Source organism: Adiantum capillus-veneris, chromosome 10, assembly GCF_014529385.1.
Source record: "Adiantum capillus-veneris isolate H3 chromosome 10, ASM1452938v2, whole genome shotgun sequence".
Classification (NCBI taxonomy): Eukaryota; Viridiplantae; Streptophyta; class Polypodiopsida; order Polypodiales; family Pteridaceae; genus Adiantum; species Adiantum capillus-veneris.
In genome coordinates, this window is record NC_140940.1 from 37850698 (window position 1) to 37874339 (window position 23642).

The window sequence follows — 23642 nt, forward strand, 5'->3', positions numbered from 1 at the left end:
ACTGTTGGATGCAAATCATGTGGAAAACTGGCCATCATAAAACAAACACATGGTCGGCATAATACAAACGATGTTGGCTTTGGTGCAAAGGACAAAGCTTCCATAATCACATCTGCTAACAAGTGATGGAAGACTTCTTTTCATCAGCGAGGCGATTATGCTAATAGAACTGGCATGTTCCAAGATCCATGGCATATAGATGCCATTGCACACGCAAGTGTGCATCTATGGTGGAAGAAGTATGGTGGGGAGAGAAAGTGGAGCTGCAACACATTGTTGTTAGAGTTCTATCTGTTGCTGCATCAAGTGGAAGCTGTGAGAGAAATTGGTCGGCTTTTGACTTTATGCATACCTAGAAATGAAACCGGCTTCATCCTAAATGTGCTGCTGATTTGGTTTATGTTTTCCAACATGAGACTTATCCATAAGCCAATGAACATTGCTTCAAGAGCAGCACAAAAGCACTATGGTGTCTTTCAAACCCATGAAGCTATAACTGCAAAAGTAGACGATGACGATGAAGTGGAATGGGCGATAGCTTCAGAATGCTCTGATATGGATGAAATATATGATATGATTGGTGTGTTTGATGGAGACAAAGATATGTGACAAAAGTCCTATAAGTAATTATGACACATCGCCTTTTTACATTACAAGATGTTCACCTCTCTCTCTCTCTCTCTCTCTCTCTCTCTCTCTCTCTCTCTCTCTCTCTCTCTCTCTCTCTCTCTCTCTCTCTCTCTCTCTCTCCATTTACTTTTTCAATAAGAGTCATACTTAAAGTTAGATACAATACAATACAATTTGTTTGATCGAGAATACAAAAATGGGTAGCTGAGAGGATAAATGACAAGCTGTGACTACAAAAACTGTAGCCCTTCGCCAAAATAGATAGGGGCAAAGTGAGCTAAGTGCTCAAGCCAAATATTGATTTAGCTCATTGAGTAGTTCATCTATGTCGAACTCAGTACTTTTAGGCAGAGGAGATGGGCCTCGAGGTTCTTGTTTCGAAGGACTAGCCTAATTTGGCAATGGTCCGTAAAGTGTTGCATACTGTTGCAGCTTGGCTTGGGCCTCTGATGGCTCTATCTCAAGATCAAGGATTCTACCACGCAAAGTATCAGGTGTCTCTCCTTGGCTTGCAAGATCTTGCCCTTGGCTTGCCAATGCAACGAGTATCTTTGATTCTTCAAGAAGCAGAACTATGGGACGTCTGCGTGCAGGCATTGGATTATTGGCGTGAGTTGTGCCACTTTCTCTGCAATTCGATCAAGCCCAATGCCAGAATTCTTGGGGCAATCTGACCAATCTTACATGCCTCCCAAGGATGTCATAAACATAGCATTGATGTATAAAGTAGAGTGCCATTTGGTTATTGTTTGGCATAACTCTCTCTCGACGTATGAATCTTTGTAACAATACTCGTGCGAGTCCTTTGTGCTGCAAAACTGATAGCTTTATAGGAGATGATTATTTGGCATTGCCGCTGATTCAAAATAAATTTTGGTACACAACGTGGCTTGGATATAGCTTACTACACTCCTTAAGGCTAAGAGGCTCGCCTTCGAACCCGGACTCGTCCTCTTTAATTCGCACAAGAGCTTCGAGGTCTTTTTCTTGGCCATAACGCTCTCTCTCTCTCTCTCTCTCTCTCTTCTTTGTACATGGCCTGTGCTTCAACGTGGTTAAGTTCTTCTTCCATATCTGTCAATCAAGCGAACATGTCATCATCAGAAAGACTTATCGTAAAGTTAACAGGTTATCACTTTCAAATCTTCAAAGAAATAGACAGGATAACTTAATCATGCTACAAGAAAGAGACATAATATTTATCACCATGTCGTTGGAAAGAGACAAGATAAGTTGATCAATTATATAATTTACAAGCGCAACTAAAGAGGACAATAAATAATTCATCACTTTAATCATCAGCTAGTTGTAGACCAAAAATCATTACAGTGTCATAGCCCACTCTATGGGCACCGTTTAGACAGAGAGAAAGATCAAATCCGTTAGGTCGGGTTGAGGGATTGTTTGGCTTTCCACTTTCAAGGTGGGTAAGTACATTGCTTAAAAAATCTCTTTTGTTTTTCTCTTGTGGCACTGACATGCACTTCAAGAGTCGTTTACAAGTATGACACATGGACTAGATATCCAAGGCTTTATTCCAGGGAGGGGGATTAGTAGATATGCATTCTGGGGCAGCCCATGGAAAATCTCTCTTGATCTGCTTTCTAATTTCTATTTGCAAGTTGCAGAGAGGAGGAAAGCATGTCATTGTTTTGGTCTTTGTACATGACCCCCAATCCACAATGCCTGCATAGACCCCCTTATGTCCAAAGTAAAGCATCATGTTGCGGGAGTGAAGGTCATTGTGGAGATAGTCGTGCACATGTAGATACTTTAGGGTTTAAATAAGAGCGTTTATAATTTGCAAAATATTATTTTGGAACAACTCTATTGTTCCTTCAGTGGTTACATAATCGCAAATGGCAAGTTGATTGTCATCTGCAGTGCACTCTCTTATCCACTACTCTACATGGCTGCCATTCCAAAAACAAGAAATGAACATTGGATGCTCTATGTGGCGGACCATGGCAAGTGGATAAATAATGCAGGGATGAGCGATGTCCAAAACTATGGCTTTGTCCATGACCTACTGATCCACTACGGGTCAATGCAAGTGGACTTTGAAGATCTTCGCTGCATACAATGTCTCTTTAAACGCAGGATGTGTGACACCTACACACTTCGCATGTGCCCATCTCCCTTCTCCCAACTGTGAAGCCTGCATGTTGAAGATTGCAGTTTCTGGAAAAAGATATAATACAAGGGGGAGCTGAGACTTATCGAGAGCGAGAGTGGCACTAGTAGCAGACTCTATTCTAATCGTAGTTTCTAGCTCTTCTGTAGCATCGAAAGAGTTGACTTCCACTCTTGTGCGCTTTGCTGCTCTTTCCAGCTTTCCCTTTCTCTTGAACTCAGTATACAACTATTGCACAAGTTGTATGCGAGTAGCTATGCCTGGAAAAGTAATGATTTCAAATTTTTTTAGATCCTGAACATCTTCGTAATCTCTCCAAAAGACTGCTTGACCATGTTCAATAATGAACCTGATGTCATTAGAGATATGTCAAAAGCAGCGGGCGTAAATGCATGATGAAGCTGCTCAAATATAGACTTTGCTAAGGCCTTTGTGAACTGGTAATAATGTTCCAGAGTAGAGGGATTTAGGCAACAACAAAGTTCAGGCTCTAGCATGTGATGAAATTGATGTACTATCACTTCGAAGGCAAATTTTCGTTGATCTTTTGCCAGCTTAATATCCACCATAGTTGCAAGATATAATTTTAAAACATAAACATTGTCAGAGGAGGGAGAAACTTTCAAAATCGTGTCATGATCATAATCCATACACAATTGACATAATTCATAGCAAATGACAATAAATTATTATTGCAATACATACATTGTACAATGGAGAGGAGAATACACAAAGAGAGAGATGGAGAGAGGTGAATAGGCCAGAAGTGTGAGGGATGCTCATCACAAGAACTGGACCCTATTATGTGCATTACATAATACACGTATACGATCAGAGCGTGAATGTGAACAATCCAGCTTGTGTGAGGTACACTCAACACAAGTCTTGGACGTTGTTGTAATGTTGATTGATAGTTTAATCAATCTAATCCCTGATGAAGTGTGTGGAACGCACATCACAACCATTAGTGGATAATCTAAAAATCTCAGATTGTGGCCAAACATTGTACATATTTACACCAAGTCATCTATTGATGAGTGGTGTATCTACATATCAGAAAGTACAAGAGAAAGGCGTGTCATGCTAAGATGAAGACAGCATAGGTATGCATCTATCCACTCTTAGGTAGACAGACGTATCTCTCATATTTCTATGTAGTAAGAACGATGATATGACTTAATCCAATCCCTGATGAAGTGTGTGGAACTCACAACACAAACATCAGTGGACAATTTAACAATCTCAGATGCAAGCCAAATATCGTATGTATCTACATCCAAGACAACACCAAGTCATCTAGTGATGAACAATGACGTGTCTTTGGAGTTCAAAACACAAGAGTAAACAATGCGTCACATAGAAATGAAGAGGTCATAAACTATGCATCTCTCCACTATCTATTTGATGAGCAGAACTCTTGTGCTTCTACGTGATACAACGATTATTTAAGCTGATCTAAAATTGAGAAACCTATAGGTCACTCTGAAGTGAGAGGTGTAGCATCATTCCTACTACACTCCACGAGTCGATCACTAAATTATAACTCAGCCCTATGGTGAGAGATAAGACTAGTGCACCACACGAGTGAGAATCTAAGTTTGTTCTAAAACCCTTCTCTGCAGTGAGCCAAGTGGTGAAAGATCGAGATTTCGTCCGAAAAAAAATAAAATGGCTATTCGGGATTTCGGCGTATAATGACGTTTTATACATATATATTTTTTGGTACGGGCATATAAATGCAATGCAAGCATAACCTTGATTCAATTCTTGAGCCCATTTGATTCCTTCCCACATAGCAATCACAACTTCCATGATGTTTCTCCCTCTAATGAAACATTTATGTTCTATACAAATCCATTTCATGAGAAAGGGTGTGATCCTAATGGCAATGGTGTGGGCAAAGATCTTGTAACACTACAACACACTGCACGAAAATCAACGCGGATATCAACAACTCAAAGTTTGTTTAAAAGTAAAATGCGTTGAAATAAGCATCGAAATAGCCGTCGGTATCGTGTCATCGATATATGCAATGGTATATCAACCGTCGAAATATGCAATGAAATATATGTCGAAATATGCGCTTTAATAAGTGTCACTATAAATTTTTTCTATATCGACGTCTATTTCGAGGCGTATAGGGGCGTGTATACCGAGACCTATACCAACGGAAAAACCTGCAAAAAAAAGTTTTGGACAGAGTGTGCTGGGAACTGATGCTGCATATACTACAGCAACAGAAAACAACCCTCTCTGCCCAAAGGAAGAGTGCACAAGCAACCGCACTCCACCTACAACTTGACGCTAAGGAGCGAGTGTATACACATTAGCAAAATTGTAAGAAGAACAAAACCACAAAATCAAAAGCTTAATCATCACAAGTTCCCAAAAGCATAACCATAACATCGATTCCCAAACCATAGGCATAACAGCATGAAGATTTTATAGCCATAATTAAAATATGATTCAAAAATCACAAAACCATAAACATAACGCACTTGCTATACCATAACCATAACCATAACTTGCTTGTCATAACATAACCATAATAACCATACCATCATTGCAAAACTATCACCATAACCATAACCTGATTGTCAACCCATAACCATAACCTGATTGCCAAACCATCATTGTATAACCATAACCATAACCATAACCTGATTGCCCTACCATCATTGCAAAGCCATAACCATAATTTGATTGCCAAACCCTAACCATACCATGATTGCCATACCATCATTGCAAAACCACAACCATAACTTGATTGCCAAACCATAACCATAACCTGATTGTCATATCACAATCATAATTGCAAACAAAATGCAAAACCATAAACATAAGCGTGAAACTGTACATGTATACAATGAATGAGTACAATTGTATCAAGAAGACCACAACTAGCTTAAAAAACATATATAGAGGATGTCACGCTCATGGTAATGCCTCCCAGTCGATGGCCTCTCCCTCCTCCTATAGCTAGTTCAAAAGGGCCACAAGTCCATGCTTGTACCCATACTTCTCCTCTCGGCATGTCGGGGGGTGCTTCACGACAACTTCCGGCAAAATTATGATTTAATCACGAGATAAATCTTCAGCAAACATAAACATTTTTGACAATTTAAAACATACGTATAATACTTACAAACTCATGTCAAAGTGTGTCGTAGCCTCCACTCCCAAGATGTGACGCTCCAGCTGACTCCAAACGTGCTCTGGATGCATCTCTTTGTTGTTGAAATCTCTCAAGATTGTCTTGTGTCTCTCGTGAAATCCCCACCCACTCCTCTGCATCCAACCATGCCGGCTTTGGACTACCATCCTTGTACCTGTCTCTCACCTTTGACTGACGGTGTGACATTGTGGCCCTTGTCATGCTCAAAATTCAGTCATTCAAGACTGGATCGTACCCCTCTCTCGGCTTGTACTCTCTGTGAATTGCATTAACGATGTAACTCTTTCTTTCATCATCTTGATTATCCCAAATCTCCATCATAGACTGGCCAAACTAAACTGTACAAAGCTGCCGAATCCTCTGTCGCATGGACTTTCCAACCCTATTTGCCACAACTGTCCCATCCCTGCTCTTGTACACCTTGCTAGGATCATGCTCGTGTGATCCCCAAGGTGTACATGGTGTGCCAGTTGGTGAACTATCTACTGAAGAGAGTGGTGGACTCTCTCTCGATGGTGTAGACGCATCGGTAGAACCGCTGCCACATCAAACACCACCTCCAGAATGACACCTACCTCGTCTCGAAGATGAACCACCCGTCAGTGTAGGGGGCACACTTGACTGAGGTGTGGGGTCAGTCGGTGTAGAGGACACACTAGTCCTAGGCGTAGGGGTGGTCGTAGTAGATCTAGAGGAATCAGCTGCCCAAAGGTTCTGTGCGTAACTAATCTACTCTGGTGTGAATTGTGTCAAAAAGAAGCCCATCTGCTTAGGTGACATGCCGGCCAGAGTGGCAAGAAAACTAAAACCAGGAGAGTATGTATCATCATCATCGGCCATGGCTCGAATCTACAACACAACTCAATGAATCTATCCAGTATTGTAGACTAATTAAAAGAGTTTTATAAAAGAGTTCCTAGCAAAAATCAATAGTCAATATCTCATCGTCTATGATAATTGATGCACCAAAGATGTCTATCTCAATTTTTACTTTTGCATCTTCGTCATCAAACTCCACTTCTTCATCGCTCTCTGCATCAACTTCAGTATTTGATAGCTCATTTCTAGGTTCAGGCATCTACTCACCACTGGCCTCCAGCTCAAAATCCAAACGTACATTATCCGTCGGCCCTGCACTTTGTTCATGAAGCTCTGTGACCTCAACTTCCAATCCTTCACACAGGTGCTTGCTCCGTGGAGCAACTTGAACAACATAGAGCCAGCGTGGTTTAGACATATCTTTTTCATCAGTCTCTCTCCATAGTGGATCTAGTGTGAGCACAACTTGTTCACAATTCTGTGGAAGTACGAATGTATCCCACGCATCTGTCCACACTCGCCTTGAGTTCACTTGAATCAATCCACTCTTATCTTTGCGCACAGTTGCATTAGGGCCGCTGGTAATAACTTTGAACCACTTGACATCAAAGATAAAAATATCAAACTTTCTAAAGCTAGTCTTCAAGATGTCTTGGATGTAGCCAAAGTATTCAAGCTGGCTAGTCTCTGTGTTCTCATCCCTAACACTACTCCTACTTTCTTGGATGAAGCTTGCCCTAACACCACTATTGAAGGTGACCCTTTGTTCGTCTATCCGTTGCACTCTAAAGTGTCTCCCATGCAACCACAAAGCTCCATGTTTGTGATACTGCAGCCACAAAATTGAAACAAACTTAAAGTTATTAAAGTAATGTGATCATGTGGAGCTCAAAAAGAAAGTTGTGAAAATTTACATGCCAATCGCAACCCCTTGACATCTCCTCTTCCTCTTCAGTAATCAACACTACATTCCTCTTTGCCTCTGAGATTGTCGCATCTAACCACCACCCAGTTGGAAAGTCATGCAATGTGTGAAGATGATGTAGAAAAGAAAGGTTTCTAGTGGTACGGTTGTGCTTAAATTGCAAGAGATCTGTCAAGCGTTGTTGCTTTTTCCCTTCGTACCTCTTTAGCCACTTTTGCATGATGTCTGAGTTGAGAAGGAAAAATCTCATAACCTTTTCTCACATTGTGATATCCATCTTCCTAATGATGCCTTGTCCCTGCGGCTTGTCCCATGTCACCTTGACATTGACCGCAATAGTCCACATTCGAGGCATCTTTGGATCAATTGAGCCCAAAAATTCACTGATGAGGACAAGAGACTCTAGTACAACCCATCCTTCGGCCATGCTACCCTCGGGGCGAGCCCTTTGACGAACGAACCCCTTTAAAGTCTTCATGAATCTCTCTAAGAAGAACATCCACCTGCTATGGACCACCCCAACAATTGCAACTTCATCGACCACATGCACAAGTACATGCATTTGGATGGTAAGAATATTTGTTGGAAAGTACTTCTTCACCATACACACTGCTTCAATAGCATTTAAGTGTGCTGCATTGATGCTGTCTTTTCTTATCTCTTTTGAACTGATCCAGCATACAACCTCACTAATTTTATAGATTGTTCTTCTAATGTCATCTGTCAAACAATCCTTTATGGAAATTGGTAAGATAAACTGTAAAAATTTGTGCCAATCGTGGGACTTAAGACCACTAAGATTGTTATCTCTCGTAAAAGCTATTTTCAAACATCGCATGTACCCAGTGGGAGTCTTGAATGAAGATATAGTCTTCTTCACTTGTGGCTCTTCTGCACGACTCAAAACCCATGGACCTTTTGGTATAGCAAACTTTTCTTTGGGTTTAAGTCGAGGCCACATCTTTGGAATCTGACCCATAGCATGTAGGTCATCTCTTTGGGCCTTGCTCTCTCTTTTTCGAGTGATGGTTTTCCATATGATCTACCCCACATTCTTGAAGATGTGCATTGGTCCGAGTAGATGATTAATCAACAGGTCACTCCAGTACGAGAGTTCATGGAAAATAGGAAGTCTTTTCATTCCAGGTGGCATAAATCTTCCCTATCCAGCCACATGTTTTTCCAATCACTCGCTTTCAGTGGATGCATGTCATGTTTGCATATGTTTGGTCCACGTAGCTCATGTCCTTCAGGAAAAAATCTACCATGCTCCTTGTAAACAGTCTTACTCAAATGATCAGAGTGGTGGAAGCCAAGTCGAGGACCACATTTCCGTCTTGCATGATTGCCCGAGTAACTCAAGCCTGAAAAATCATAAAATTAAAATATAAAAGCGTTGGCATAGCCAAGAATAACATGTATGTGAGGGTTTCAAAGGCACTTACCTGAACACTCACTGAAGCCTTTCCAATCGTGCATGGTCCACATGAGAATGCCTTGCACATGTACATTTCGTCGTCCGATTGGTTGGGACATATCAACCACATTGATCTCTGTCCACAAGATTTGGAGCTCTTCTATAAGTGGTGCTAGATAGACGTCCATGTTCTTTGCTTTGTACTTTTCCTAGAATGATAAGTGACAACAACAGATGGCCCTTCTTGATAGCTAGCAATGGTGGAATATTATAATTAACCAAGCAAATAGGCCACATCCTCCATGACGACTCCGTAATCCAAACGGGTTTACTCTGTCCATTGCTAGACCAAAGTGGATACATCGAGGCTCATCCTAAAATGTAGGCCAACTTTCCTCTATATGCTTCCATGCACAAGAGTCAGCAAGTATCCGCATCACATCATCTGTCAATCTAGTTTTTGAGTGTCATATCATCAAAGCGGCTACAGACTTGCACCTGAACATGCTCTTTATTCTTGGAATGATAGGAAAGTGTCGAATGACCTTTGCAGGGATAAATTTTCCTTGTGTGTTCTCTCTGTCCCTGTTTGATCCACAATTGGGCTCCAAATTTGCATACTCATTGCGAAAGAGTATACAATCATTAGGACATGCATGCATTTTGTGATAATCCAAGCCCAAGTTAGTAAGAAGCTTTTTAGCAGCTGGACGGATAGGGGGCATGTGAAATCTTTCCTTCTGGCAAGATTTGCTCGTTAATCAACCTGTTGTTACATCAGCAAGTGAACACAACAATCATATTATTGAATTTAAATTTGCACTTTGGAATGCTTATGATACAATGTATTTACCTGGAAAGCTCTTTGACGAAGGCATAAGACCACCCATAGACAGACTGCAAATTAAGCATTGTCAAAGCGATACGGAGGACTGAGATTCTTGCACCATTGTAAAGCAGCATACATGCAAGAGTTTGCATCATCTCGCTCTCTTTATTGTTGCTATCATGCCATAGATATGAATGGGATGATTGAGGTTGGTTCATAGTATTGCCTTGAGTGTTGTTGTCTTGAGTGTTGTTGTCTTCTATGTTTTCAATGATGGGATCCATGTCAAAGAACACATCTAACATCTGCTCCATCTCTACTTCTTGAAATGTGCAATCAAGTATTGGCTGGGTGGACTCAGTCGATGGCTGTTCGTTTGAAAATAGTCTTCTCTAGGATGAAGTTGGAGCAATATCTACTTGTATAGGTTGATCTACTGCCTCTGGACCATGAGATCCATAACGCAGGTCTTGTAATTGCTCTATGGAAAAGAGACCATGATTGCGTATGTGCTGGTCGCATATTTTCCGTTTTTGAGAGATCTGATGCTTGCAATGCGCACAAGGACACACCATCCTATCATCCATACTTTATCTACCAATGATGCAACAAATAATTAATTCACCCGTTATGAGTACACATCACTAACCACATGACAATACATGTCAACCTCACATTCTGTAGCCATGCCCGATCCCCACACACCTCGGTCTAGAGGTGCACGGAGATGAGGACCACAGGGTAATAATCTCGTCTTTATTGTTCAACGACTATATATTAGGGTTTTTGAAGTCTGTGTGCGTTTTGAAGTCTAATTATTGTGTTATTTTACTTTGTTTGTCAAAGTCCGTTTGTGTTTTTGAAGTACACAAGTCAATTTTTGAAGACTTTTGCATTTCTGAAGTTCGCTTGTGATTTTTCTACTATTTGCCACTAGCTCTAACAACCTCACATTCTTTGGCCATGCCCGATTCCCGCACACCTCGGTCTAAAGGTGTACAAAGATGAGGACCACAGGATAATAATCTCATCTTTATTGGTCAATGACTATATATTAGGGTTTTTGAAGTCTGTGTGCGCTATTGAAGTCCGATTGCGTTATTTTACTTTGTTTGTTGAATTTCGTTTGTGTTTTTGAAGTACACAAGTCATTTTTGGAAACTTTTGTGTTTCTGAAGTCCGTTTGTGATTTTTCTACTATTTGTCGCTAGCTCTAACAACCTCACATTCTCTAGCCATGCCCGATCCCCGTACACCTTGGTCTAGAGGTGCATGGAGATTAGGACCACAGGGTAATAATCTCGTCTTTATTGGTCAATGACTATACATTAGAGTTTTTGAAGTCTATGTGCGCTGTTTAAGTCCGATTGCATTATTTTACTTCGTTTGTCGAAGTCCATTTGTGTTTTTGAAGTACACAAGTCATTTGTGAAGACTTTAGTGTTTTTGAAGTTTGTTTGGGGTTGTTCTACTGTTTGTCGCTAGCTCTAACAACCTCACAATCTCTAGCCATGTCCGATCCCCGCACATCTCGGTATAGAGGTGTACAGAGATCAGGACCACATGGTAATAATCTCGTCTTTATTGGTCAATGACTATATATTAGGGTTTTTGAAGTCTGTGTGCGCTATTGAAGTCTTATTGCGTTATTTTACTTCGTTTATCGAAGTTCGTTTGCGTTTTTGAAGCAAACAAGTCACTTCTTAAGACTGTTGCATTTTTGTAATCCGTTTGCGAACTTCTATCATTTGTTGCTGACCATCGGGTAATAATCTCGTCTTTATTGGGCAATGCCTATATATAAGGGTTTGAATTAAGTTTGTTTTTGAAATCTTTTTTCATTTTTGTAGTCTGTGTGCGTTAATGAAGTCCAATTGCTTTAGTTTACTTTGTTTGTCGAAGTTCTTTCAACCCTAAACATTAAGCGGCTAACACCAAGCGGCTAGCCCTAAGCGTGTAGCCTTCAACGACCTAAATATGGGGTAGTGTTTTCTGAGCGGTAAGCGACTAAATACCTAAGCGCTTACCTATAAGCGACAAGCGCTAATAAACCGTTTGAATACCGATTGAACCTACACGACTAGCCCTAAGTTGCTAAGTGACTAAACAACGAAACTAGCCAAGCCGCATATAAGACTAAGCGGGCTCCGCTAAAGATTCAATACGTAAGCAGCTACACGCTCTAATTAAGCAGCTAACCTTCATCGATCTAATTGGAGATTAGTCCTATGCGATGAAACCACTTATTACTTAAACGGTTCATGTTAAAGGACTAAACCTAATTAAGCGAATAGCCTACGATAAGTCACAATTACAAAAATAACAATATATATTTTGAATTTCTAAATTTATTTACACAAAGACAACAAAAATAATTATAAAATAACATAAATCAAAATAAATCTTTCTTTTAATGATAAAATGTAGTTATATTTCTTAGCTAATAAAGATTTTTAATTAACATTACTTATAAAATAACATTTTATTTTTTAAAAATAAAAAATATGTGTGTGTATAGTATGTTTATATTGTTTAGTGTGCATTTTTATTTACTTGTGTGTTTATTTATGTGAATGTGTATGCAACCAAAAAAATGTTAGACCACTTACATGCGGCCTATTTGAGCAAGAAAGAGTTGGAAAAATGTCCTCAAACCTGCAAAACGCACACACACATGCTATGTTACACACACCTACAATAAAGTGCACAAATCTACAAGGAAACTTGAAAAGAATCTCACCTTGTTGATGGGAGTAGCCCACGACTGAAAATCTCACCTCCGGCAAGTCGTGTGGTAGCAGATCTGCAGCAAGAGAGGTGGAGAAGAAAGGAGGCAAATGCATAGAAAAGACCCACCATCTGTTTTTTGCAGGTTCCGCGGTATAGGTGCCGGTATGTGCGCCGATACAGATGTCGGTATGGGCACTGATATGCTCGCCGGTACAGCTGCTGGTATGTGCACCGGTATGAGCGCCAAAAACTTATAAGTTAAAATTTTTAAAAACCTGATCTTCCTCCAGATTTACCTAGACATATATCGACGCCCGCCATTCACGCCGATATGAGCGCCAAAAATCTATAAGTTAAAAGTTTTTAAAACTTGATCTCCCTCCAGATTTACCTAGACATATATCAACGCCTGCCATTCACGCCGATAATTTGACGTCGAAATTTAAGCGATCTCTTGTAGTGTAAGCGGTGTTCAGCATGGTTAACAACCTCCAATTGGAAAGAGAATCCCTCGGCCCCTTCTTGTGCAACAACTTGATGACCCCAGTGTTAATCGAGTAGGGAAGTGCAAGATGCTTGCAAGATTCCTCCCAAAACAAGAGCAGATAACGCGTGATGATGTCTTTGTACATTTGGAGAAATTCTGCAAGCATCCATCCATCCTCCGGGTTTTGTTGATCATAAGGGATTCAATGACGATGTGAACTTCAGTTGGAAGTTCTAGGGCTTTAGAGGAATCCTCTGAGAGGACTTTAGACTTGCATGCCTACACCTTTTCTCTGTTCTGTAGTATGGCATTGGAGAGGACTTTAGGGGGGCTGAAAAGTTGCGCAAAGTGGGATCTTGCATACTCCAGGTTTTCAGCATCATGTGAGATGGTCTGGCCCTAGGCAGAGAAGAGAGGGAACATCTCCCTTGAATTCTTCCTCCTTAAAGATTTGAACATGGCCTTGGAAGGTTTGTCCACCTGACTAGCCCACCATTCTTTGAAGAATAGTGTGGCATTTTGGAGAGCTAGTTCCTCCTCTTTTCTGATTTGACCTCGAATTTGGAAAATCCTCATTTGACAATCTTGATTTTGAGTAGAAGATTCCATTTGAATGAGCTCAGAGTATAAGGCTTTGTTCCTTTTCTTCCTAATGGAAATAACTTCCTTTCTGGTGGTAACCAACATATTTTGAGTGAGTTTGACAGCCTTACTCCAAGCACCAGGGGGGAGCAGGCAGTACTAAAGCAATCCAACCAGATAGTTTGAACTTGCTCCTTGACTTCCAAAAGCTTGAACAATTTAGGGTTCGTGTGGAGCCATTGATTCTTGACCTTCTTGGCTTTGTCATCTATGATTATATTAAGAGGGTAATGATCAAAGAGGCAACTGGTATACACAGGCTTAGCTTTGAGCCTGAAAAAACTATTGATCAAGGGAGAGTTGATATAGCATCTACCAAACCGGGCTTTTGTGGTGGCCAAATTACCCCTGGCTATAGTTTTTCTAAGTGAATTTACCTTCAGTTCCTATGTCCCAAAGCTGGAGATTAGATTTGAGCTGCTCCCACATGGTTTTTTCAGAACCAGCAATGCAAGTACCTTTTTGCATGAATCGATCCTTCATGGATTCCACCATGTTTAAATCCCCAAAGATGATACATGGGCCTGAGCACCAATACGTGCCAGTAAAAAACCTCCCCGAAGGGGCATCCCAGTGCTTGGGGAAACCAATGGTCGTGCCACCGAAACGTTTAAGGTGGGTAGAGGTGACCCATTTGAGATCCTTTGACACTTCATTCAACCTTCTTTGAAGATCCTCCCCAAAAGCTTTGAGTTCTTGAAGAGCCACTATATCAAACTTCTTATCTCTGAGCCAGTTGGCTATTCTCTTGGTCTTGGAGGGGTCAGAAATCCACGATAGGCATCTCATTGCTGGTTTCTTTGGGATCTTTTCACTGTGTTGCTAGCCTTGGGGGAGTATGAGAAACATTTGCATGGATTCTCTAGTTATCTTTCAGTACATCCATATGAGATGGACAAGTCGGAAAAGGAACAATGGCACTAGTAGAGTGCTCAGTTGGGATGTTCTCTTTGTTCAAATCGAGCATTCTCTTTTTATCTAGCTCATTAACTTGCTCCTCAAGGGAGGTGGGGTTTGGTTCCTTGGAAGTGGGAAAAATGAACTTCTCAGATTCAGATTCTGAAGCATCCACATAGTCGTTGAGGGTAGCCAATACTGCAAACTTGTTAGGAGGGCGGGGAGGCGTGCGTGTATCCCTACGATTAGGTTGGGCTTGGGGGTGCAACTTGAGTTGTTGAAGAGGTATTCTGTTGACCAGCCATTGGGGGCTGACCACTTGATTGAGGGTTGGCCTACGGAGCTGGAGCAGGGGATAAAGGGGCAAGTTGGGAGGTATGGGATTCGGTTGGGGGGGGGGGGGGGGAGGGTTCTTGATAGGTCAGTCTCGAACAAAGTGCCCTTCTACCCCACAGAAGAAGTATGCCTTTGGCAAATATTTGTACTCCAAGGGATGGTCAAATCCTTGGCCGTCATTGGTGAAGATTTGCATAGCTTTGGGAAAGGGGTGAGAGATATCCATTTGTACCAGTACTTGAGGGTGCCACACAAGGTTAAAATCCATTTTGGGACGCCTTCGAGCACCTTGCCTAGTTGAGAGGCGATGGTGCGAAGGTGTTGGTGGTAGTGCATAGGAAGGTTGGGAAACTCAACCCAGGTGGGATAGTTCCTCAAAGCTAAAACCTCTGGGTTGAAGCTCTTATTCCAACGAAATAGGAGAAGGGGGGAACTTCGGATCAGCTAGGGGCCTACATAGCCAAAAGCCATTTCATGGGTTTGAAAGACAAAGAGGTAATGGTTTTTTGGTACGGATTGAATGGTTTCGAGGAGAGCCCCTTTGGCACCCCACTGATCCTTGATCCAACCCTTCAGTGTTTCGGTCGGCGGCCTGCAGACTGCTAGGAGCCCTGTAACTGCTCTTGCCTCGAGATCCTTTTCAAGTTTATTGATCTGAGCGATGGGGAGTACAACAGAGGGCTTGTCTGCTTGATGTTGACATTCAAATGAGTGAGAATGGCCGTGGACCTCCCGGTGAAGATTCTGGGTGGAACCCGAGGGATGCGTCTCCCCTTGGCTTCCTCTGATGGAGGCCTGAAAATCAACAACTGAATGAGATGAGGGCGACAGTCCGCCATGCTGAGCAGAGGTTGCAACTTGGTGTTGTAGGTATGCTTGGTGAATGCGCTCTGCTTGTTCATTGGAGAAGTCTTCTAATAAGAAGGAGGGAACATGGGTAGGAATATCATTCAATGGGCTTGACGAATTTTCACGAACCAGAGACCTGTGTGGGAGTAGGTTAGATGGCTCCCGTGCATTCAAAGGAGTGGGGATATGTTGAGAGGAAAGGGGCATGGGAGGACTCTGCGATCAAGCTCATGAGCTGAATGCTCAAAATTGAGCACCGAATGCAAACACTGGGTTACTAGTGTTGTTGGTGTTACCCTTGTTGTTGTTGTTTTTCTTGGCCCCTCCTCTATAACCTCTTGCATATCCCCCCGCCCCTCCGGGGTTCATGGATGTAATTTTTTTAAGTCTCTCTAATACAACTCTGCTCTTTTTGGTTTAACAAAAAAGGAAAGGGGCTCGGGGAAGCCGGGGAAAGACATGGCCTCCACCCTCGCCACCACGAGCTGACAAAGTCTGTGCAACCCTTGAGCTAAGAGGGCCTTCCCGTACCTCCTCGTAAACTGCCTCTGATTGCGCCTTCCAACTTGCAAGGCCTTCCCATAAACGTGCTATGAGACTTCTACCGAGCGTAAAAGAGCCGTTGGTTTGAAGGGTGGTTGAACCACCCTCTAGAAACACATCTCGCCTCCGGAACCCACTATCGCCATTGTATTGCGCAACTTTTTCACATGAAGACGTTGGAGAGGGGGAATACGGAACACACCCGACACACAACACGAAGCCTCCCTACAGCTCAGGGTATCCACAACACCCCTAACCTCTCAAATAACACCTTCAAATTGGCTAATTTGCACTAACAGATCCACCTTAGCACACAGAACAACTATCTCATACCTTGCAAAAACACCTTGCCGTACAAATGCACCCACATTGCTCAACTCATCCTTTCCAACCCACAAAACACCCCGATTCTGCCCTCTTGGTAACACCCTTCAAGCTGCAGGCATACCCTCTGCAAGCACTAGCAAATACACAAAGAGCGAGAGAAAAGGAGGGGGATGGGGAGAAGCAACACGAGAAATAAGGGCACATGTTTAGTAGTATTGCATAGGGAGATAGTACATTCAAGTATGCAAATCCAATGGCAAGCTTACAATATGCAGGCTTGTAAACTCTCGTAAACTCTCTCTCTCCGAAAAGCCCCCAAAAAATCTGTCTATGTCCTTTTATAAGGCTTGGCTAAGGCTAAAAAAGAAAAAACAAGGAGCTATCAAGCTCATACAATTAAATGAGGCTTCCTTTAGAATTTTTTTGCATTGCCACCACTTGGCACACTTGATTTTTTTGGTAACTGCATGGGGCACACCTCCCGACTCTTTGTCCGCTCAATTTGGCCAACTCGGCTAGACTTGCAATGTCCGGCCTCTTTCTCTTGCTTTACCATGGGATGACCCCCTTTGTATTGCCCTTGACTCCTTGAAGGCTTCGAACTTTCCCTCTATCTCTCCCTCTGACTCAGCACTGCTCGCGGGACCCCTCCCCTAAGCAATAACGACATCGCTATTGGGGGGGCTCCAGTGTTCGGGAAAAGTGTGCCTCAGCTTAGCCTTGAGCCGGTTGCAAAATCAAAGTAGCCGATTGAGCGGAGGGCAAGAAGGAGAAAATTCCACTTAAAATACATGGAAAATAGTGTAATTTTGCATAAATACTGGCCAATATTGTAAAATTTCTGGTTCAAATTTGTCTTGGAGGGATTTTTGTATGTTTGTTGTGAAAATGATTTTTCCCGAACACTGGGGGGCTCCTAGGACCTTTCAGCTTCAAAAATGTTTGGCGGCCTTGGGCTTGTAGGACCCGGTCCTTGTGGACGCGCATGACACGTCATTGTCATCGACGGTCACGACAGCGACACCGCCGCCACAACTGCGCCGCACACCCCACCCCACCGCCGTGTGCCCTGCCAGGGCCGCCTCGCGCTAGGCTCAGCGCACCTTGGGGCCCGCCATGGCTGAGCTCCATGCTCACGAACTCATTGAGACACCCATCATGGGCGCCGGCCATGGCCCTTATACCTCGCGTGCTTGTCTTCACACATCGCATATGGGATTGCCTTCTGCCACGTGGCGGCCTTTCACCGATGCCCCTTGAGCCCTTTGAAAACTCCCCACTTAACTTTTTTTTTTCTTCTTTAAACAAAATCTTACTCTTCTGACACCTTCAATCTCCTGCAACTTCTCACCCGGACATTCGGTGCTCCTGTTGCAAAGCTCGACCGATGAAGTCGGTTCTTGACTTCAAACCTCCCCGTGCTCGCCACACTTCGAGATTCCGCAAGGCTTTGTCCGATGTTGATTGCAGATGAAATTTGGGTGCATCTGCATCCACGCGCTGAAGAAGCAGTGTTTTGCTGATTCAACCAATTTTGGCGTTTGCCCATTTAACTCACTGCCATCTATGTTTTCTTCTTCTTCACTGCATTGCAAAGGATGAGAGAAGGTAGAGAGAGAGGGGCAGCGTTTTGCCCACTCTGCCAAAATTGGCGGAGTTGAGCTCTCGCTGGTAGCGTTTTCACACGGCGCCAAAACCTGCTCACGGCAACAGAATGCTGCCCATGGTAGTTGCGAATCTGCCCTAAGAGGGCCTTCCCATAGATCCTCCTAAACTGCCTCCGACTGCGCCTCCCAACTTGCAAGGCTTTCTCATGGGCGTGTTGTGATTGCTGCCGAACGTAAAAGAGCCATTGGTTGAGGGGTGGTTGGACCACCCTCTAGAAATGCATCCCGCCTTCGAAACCCACTATCTCCAGTGCGTTGCTCAAATTTTTTCACATGAAGATGTCGCACGAGGGGCCCCGCGAGTGTACTTTGGAGCGTATAGATGTGGATGTTGGCTGTAGCCGGTGGAGTGGACAGGTATGGGTCCGTACTTGAAATTTCGGAGGGCTTGCCAACTTGGAGGGCCAGCTGCGGTTTGAGTTACACTACGGGAAGGCGCTCCAACCCACTTCCATCCTCTTAGTCTATCTCAAATTAAAATTAGGGGAAATTACAAAAATACCCCTCTAATTTGTGGAAATTCCCAAAATACCCCTCAAATTTCAAAAATTCCCAAAATACCCCCGAGTAAGGGAAAATTACCAAAATACCCCTCTAATTTGTGGAAATTCCCAAAATACCCCTCAAATTTCAAAAATTCCCCAAATACCCTTTTATCTATTTTGGTAGATTATTCAAGCTGACCATCTTTTCTGACAATCAAAATCCATTTTTGAGTGCTTCGCATGTAATTTGTCACAAATTACCTCGCAAAAAAGGGCAATTATATCTAAAAATAATGAAGCAATTTATCTTCAAAGCCTACATAACCTACTCAAATTCTAGTTTTAGTATCTTGGATTGATAGACAATTGGTCTTCTTATGAAAGGTACAAGTTTTTTTATCTTTGGGAAAATTTAATCTCACAACCAGGGGTATTTTGGGAATTTTGGAAAATTTGAGGGGCATTTTGGGAAATTATGACAAAATATCGGGGTATTTTGGGAATTTTTGAAATGTGAGGGTATTTTGGGAATTTTCACAAATTAGAGGGGTATTTTGGTAATTTCCCCTAAAATTAACTGTGGCAGTGAGTCGGAGTCAGCCACAGTCGCCACTCTAGAGGCTCGTGAATCAAGCCGCGATAATCGCCGAGCACAGGGTTGTCGCCCCAAAGTCAAGGACACCCAGCTAATTTTAAAATTAAATTATTACAAAATCGAATATTTGCAATCAAAATTAAAGAAATTTTTCCCGCCGGCCGCGGCGCGCCTCCTACAAATTGGCATAAATTTTGGACACTGATACAGAGTGCCGCCGATTCGCCAGCCAATCAAATGGCTATCATCGGCCATGTGGCGAGTTCTGAATGCGACAGATCACTGATAAGGGCTTAGGGGCCAGGGCAGCAACAAAAGGACGGTTGCAGCAAGAAATTGCGAGAATGCAGCATGCTTCCTGAGTCCTGAGTCCTGACTCCTTTCCTTTGTCCCTGTCGTTTTCAAACTGTAAACGGAAACGATCAGTGATCCAGTGATTCTCCAGTCGATGCTGTATCTTGGGAAGCGAGCGCACTTCCCGCGCCGGTCCCATTTCTGTCGATCATCCAAGTACTGAAAACGACCCTGCTTCCGCAATCAGCGGGCTTTGCCGTTCAGCGATTGGCTAAGAACTAATGCAGGCGCTTGGCCCCCACTCACATGCCCTCATCCCAGCCGCTAGAGACTAGCGCACCCGTTGAAAGGGCTTGTCCACGCGCTACGAAACAAGTGCCACATGCCAAGTTCCAACGATTGCTACCACCATGGCACCCTGCGCAGCACGACTCTGCCAATTTTGGTGCTACCCGGGCCCTCCTCGTCACTATCAATGAGGGGGGATCTACAACCCAAATCTGGGGGTGTGAAGCGGTTTTGATCTCAGCCGTCCGATCTTTAGTGAACTAGAGGTAAATTAGGGGGTGAACTTGGCGTGAACTAAGGGTGAACTCGGGGCAAAAATGGCGCCCCGAGTTCCACTAGTTCACCCCTAGTTCACTGGCCTCGCAAGGTGTGGGTCGAACCCGAGACCTCTCGATTGTCACACAAATGCCCTACCACCACACTAGCGTGTGTCGTTGCCTATGTTGGCATGGCACATGATCACACCCTACTTTACCTGCCCCTAGTTCACCCTTAGTGCACCCACCCCTAGTTCATCCTAGTTCACACCCATTTCACCCCTAGTTCAATGCATGATCCGACGACTGTGACTAAAGCCGCCTCGCCCCCCGCCCTCCCCCCCCGAATTTGGGCCCTAGATCCCCTCTGAGCCATATGGCCATGTCATATAGTGACAAGGCCCCCCCTTGCCCAACGCACAAGAGCAGATCCGCACCAGCAGGGGTGCTACCCCTGCCATGCATAAACAATTTTGGAGTTTATTTCATAAAAGCAAGAGCCGTTTTGCGTGCAGGCCATCCACTCGCTGCAGTAGGTGGGGATAGAGAACATGATTTCCAACTCTGCCAATTTCAGCAGAGTTGAAGAAGCTGGGCATAATTGGTTTGAGTCAATAGGCGGGGGTTGCGAACGCGTCCCAAGACAAACATTGTGATCAACTTTCAACTTTTGTTAGATGCTTCCCTCCAAGCTTGCTTACGTAAACTTTACCCCGGCTGCCCTAGCGTGCATAACCGCTCTTTGACATTACTCTCAAGAACATTCACATTGGCCTTATAAAAAGGTGATATCTGGTAAAGCCCTTCATCACTCAACTTCATCTTTTGTTACTTGTTGCAAATTCAGCATGTCCACACACAATAGCGACACCAAGTCGAGTGTTCGACCCAAAGCAATGGATTGTAAAAGTGTATCACAAGTGTTAAAGCCAAAGTAGTTGGTTGTGGACGACGCATCACAACTGTGAGGGTGGTTCAGTGTGAGGGTGGCTGAGCCACCCTCCAGCCAAAGAGTAGTGGTAACTTGTTGGTTAGCATAGTGTTTGAAAATTGTAGGCATTGAAGGATTTTGACTCCCATCAGGCATGTAAAGGGCCCTCCAATGGTGCCTTTAGAGGGCCTATGGGAGCACTCTCACGAGAGAGAGAGAGAGAGAGAGAGAGAGAGAGAGAGAGAGAGAGAGAGAGAGAGAGAGAGAGAGAGAGAGAGAGAGAGAGAGAGAGAGAGAGAGAGAGTTAAGTAAACGGTGGAGTGATTTGACCAAACTTGGTGAAGTTCTTCCTAGTGATCATTGTGGACTGCATGTTATTGGATATCCAAGTGTGGTTTAATGTGGAGGATTTTGACTCCCATCAGGCATGTAAAGGGCCCTCCAATGGTGCCTTTAGAGGGCCTATGGGAGCATTCTCACGAACGAGAGAGAGAGAGAGAGAGAGAGAGAGAGAGAGAGAGAGAGAGAGAGAGAGAGAGAGAGAGTTAAGTAAACGGTGGAGCGATTTGACCAAACTTGGTGAAGTTCTTCCTAGTGATCATTGTGGACTGCATGTTATTGGATATCCAAGTGTGGTTTAATGTGGAGTTGTAGATAGACTAGGTTCAAACAAGCTGACGACAAAGGAGATAAAAGGTGCATGCAACCACACTGGGAGAGTACAGAGATTGGTGCAAAAGGCAGAGCCATATCTTCAAACCCACATGATTTTGGGCGACTCAACAAGGCTTTGTTGTTGAGAAGCCGTACGCTTTGTCTTTACCCTCCATGCAAGCACACCCCTTTTGGGTTTGTGCTCTCCTTTGCACTCTACTTGTCTCTTCACTACCCGATCTACTTAGCTCCCTCCACGCGCTTCCCCTTTGGGGGAGGGAGCATGGCCCTTCAAGATGCATTGCTCAACATTGTTGTCAGGTCTTCTGACCCTGTTGGTATTGGCATGCTAGCTCGCCAACCTCAAAAGCTACAGAGTCCCTTCCTCCGATGTAGGCATGCAACCCTAGCCAGGGTCCCCTCGTCAGAATGATGCAAAATAGTAGCATGCAACCATTGGTGGTGCAAAAGGAAAACCCGATCTCTTCTGCCACTATTGTGCAATCAAGGCCAGACAATCATAGTGGATTGATGGGGACACCTCTTATTGGTAACCAAAGTCTAGAGAATTCCAACCCTCAAGCTCAAAACACGACCAAGTCTTATCAAATTGGAACCTATAGAGCCTCTGGAATTACACTCCGTTCAAAGAGGTAAGTCCCCAACATCCTCAGGGCGGTCACCTGAGAAAAATGTAACATATTACGTGAGTTCATTAGAAGGGTATTTAAAGTTCTTGAAACTTACAAAAATATACATATAGAAGGACACTTTTTTTTCAAATTTGAAAAAAAAATTACAGATTTTAGAAGAAAAGGGTACATTATAATCCTAAAATAATTCATAGATAAAGGGTTTCTCAAACAGGTCTTGAATGCGGTAGTTTTACACATAGTGACCCCACCCCCCCGAGCCAACATCCACTAAGTCTAAATCAGGGTAAGTTCTCCTTGATCTCGTATGTCTATAATAATATACATAACAACCATTCTTCATTTTTGGATTTCACTAGTAAAGAGTATCAACTACCTCCTGATAATATTTAGGAGCATCAACAACCCATCTCTAGGCTTAGATGCTACAGAAGGGGGGAGTGTAGGAGTTAATAAATACTATATTAACTCTGAAAAGGATACTAATGATAGCAATCAAGAGGAGGGATCTACAATGGTGAATGCCTCAGAACTAGAAAATTGGTTCAATCATCTTCAAGAAAGAGTGGTTATTAGGCCTTGTAATGGGATTAGGCCCCCTGTAGATGTCCTCAAGAAGTGGATCACGATTCACACATGAATGGGAGTATATAAATTTGTTTTCTTCTCATGTGCAAAACCTTCCAAATAACTCTTACTTATTCTTTTTTGATGATGCTACCAATGCACTACAAATTATTAGTAGAGGACACCGGCTCATTAGGAACACCCCAATGTCTATGTTTAAATGGCACAAAGGTTTTGATGGCAAGAAACCCTCAAAAGTACCTACGTGGGTAGATTTTCCAAAATTTCCCATAGAATATCACCCTTTGGTTGAAATATATGGGGGTTCAGGTTGGGAAACTTTTAGGACAAAAGCCTTAAAAGGAAATTAATCCAAAATGGGATCCTCAGTTATGGTTTAACCCAAAATCCATATGTCAGATATTGTCAAAGAAGGCCTCATTCCTCCTGTAGCCCTTATGAGAAGACAAGAGGGATGTCATTTGACTCAAAAGATTTAGAGGATGGAGAT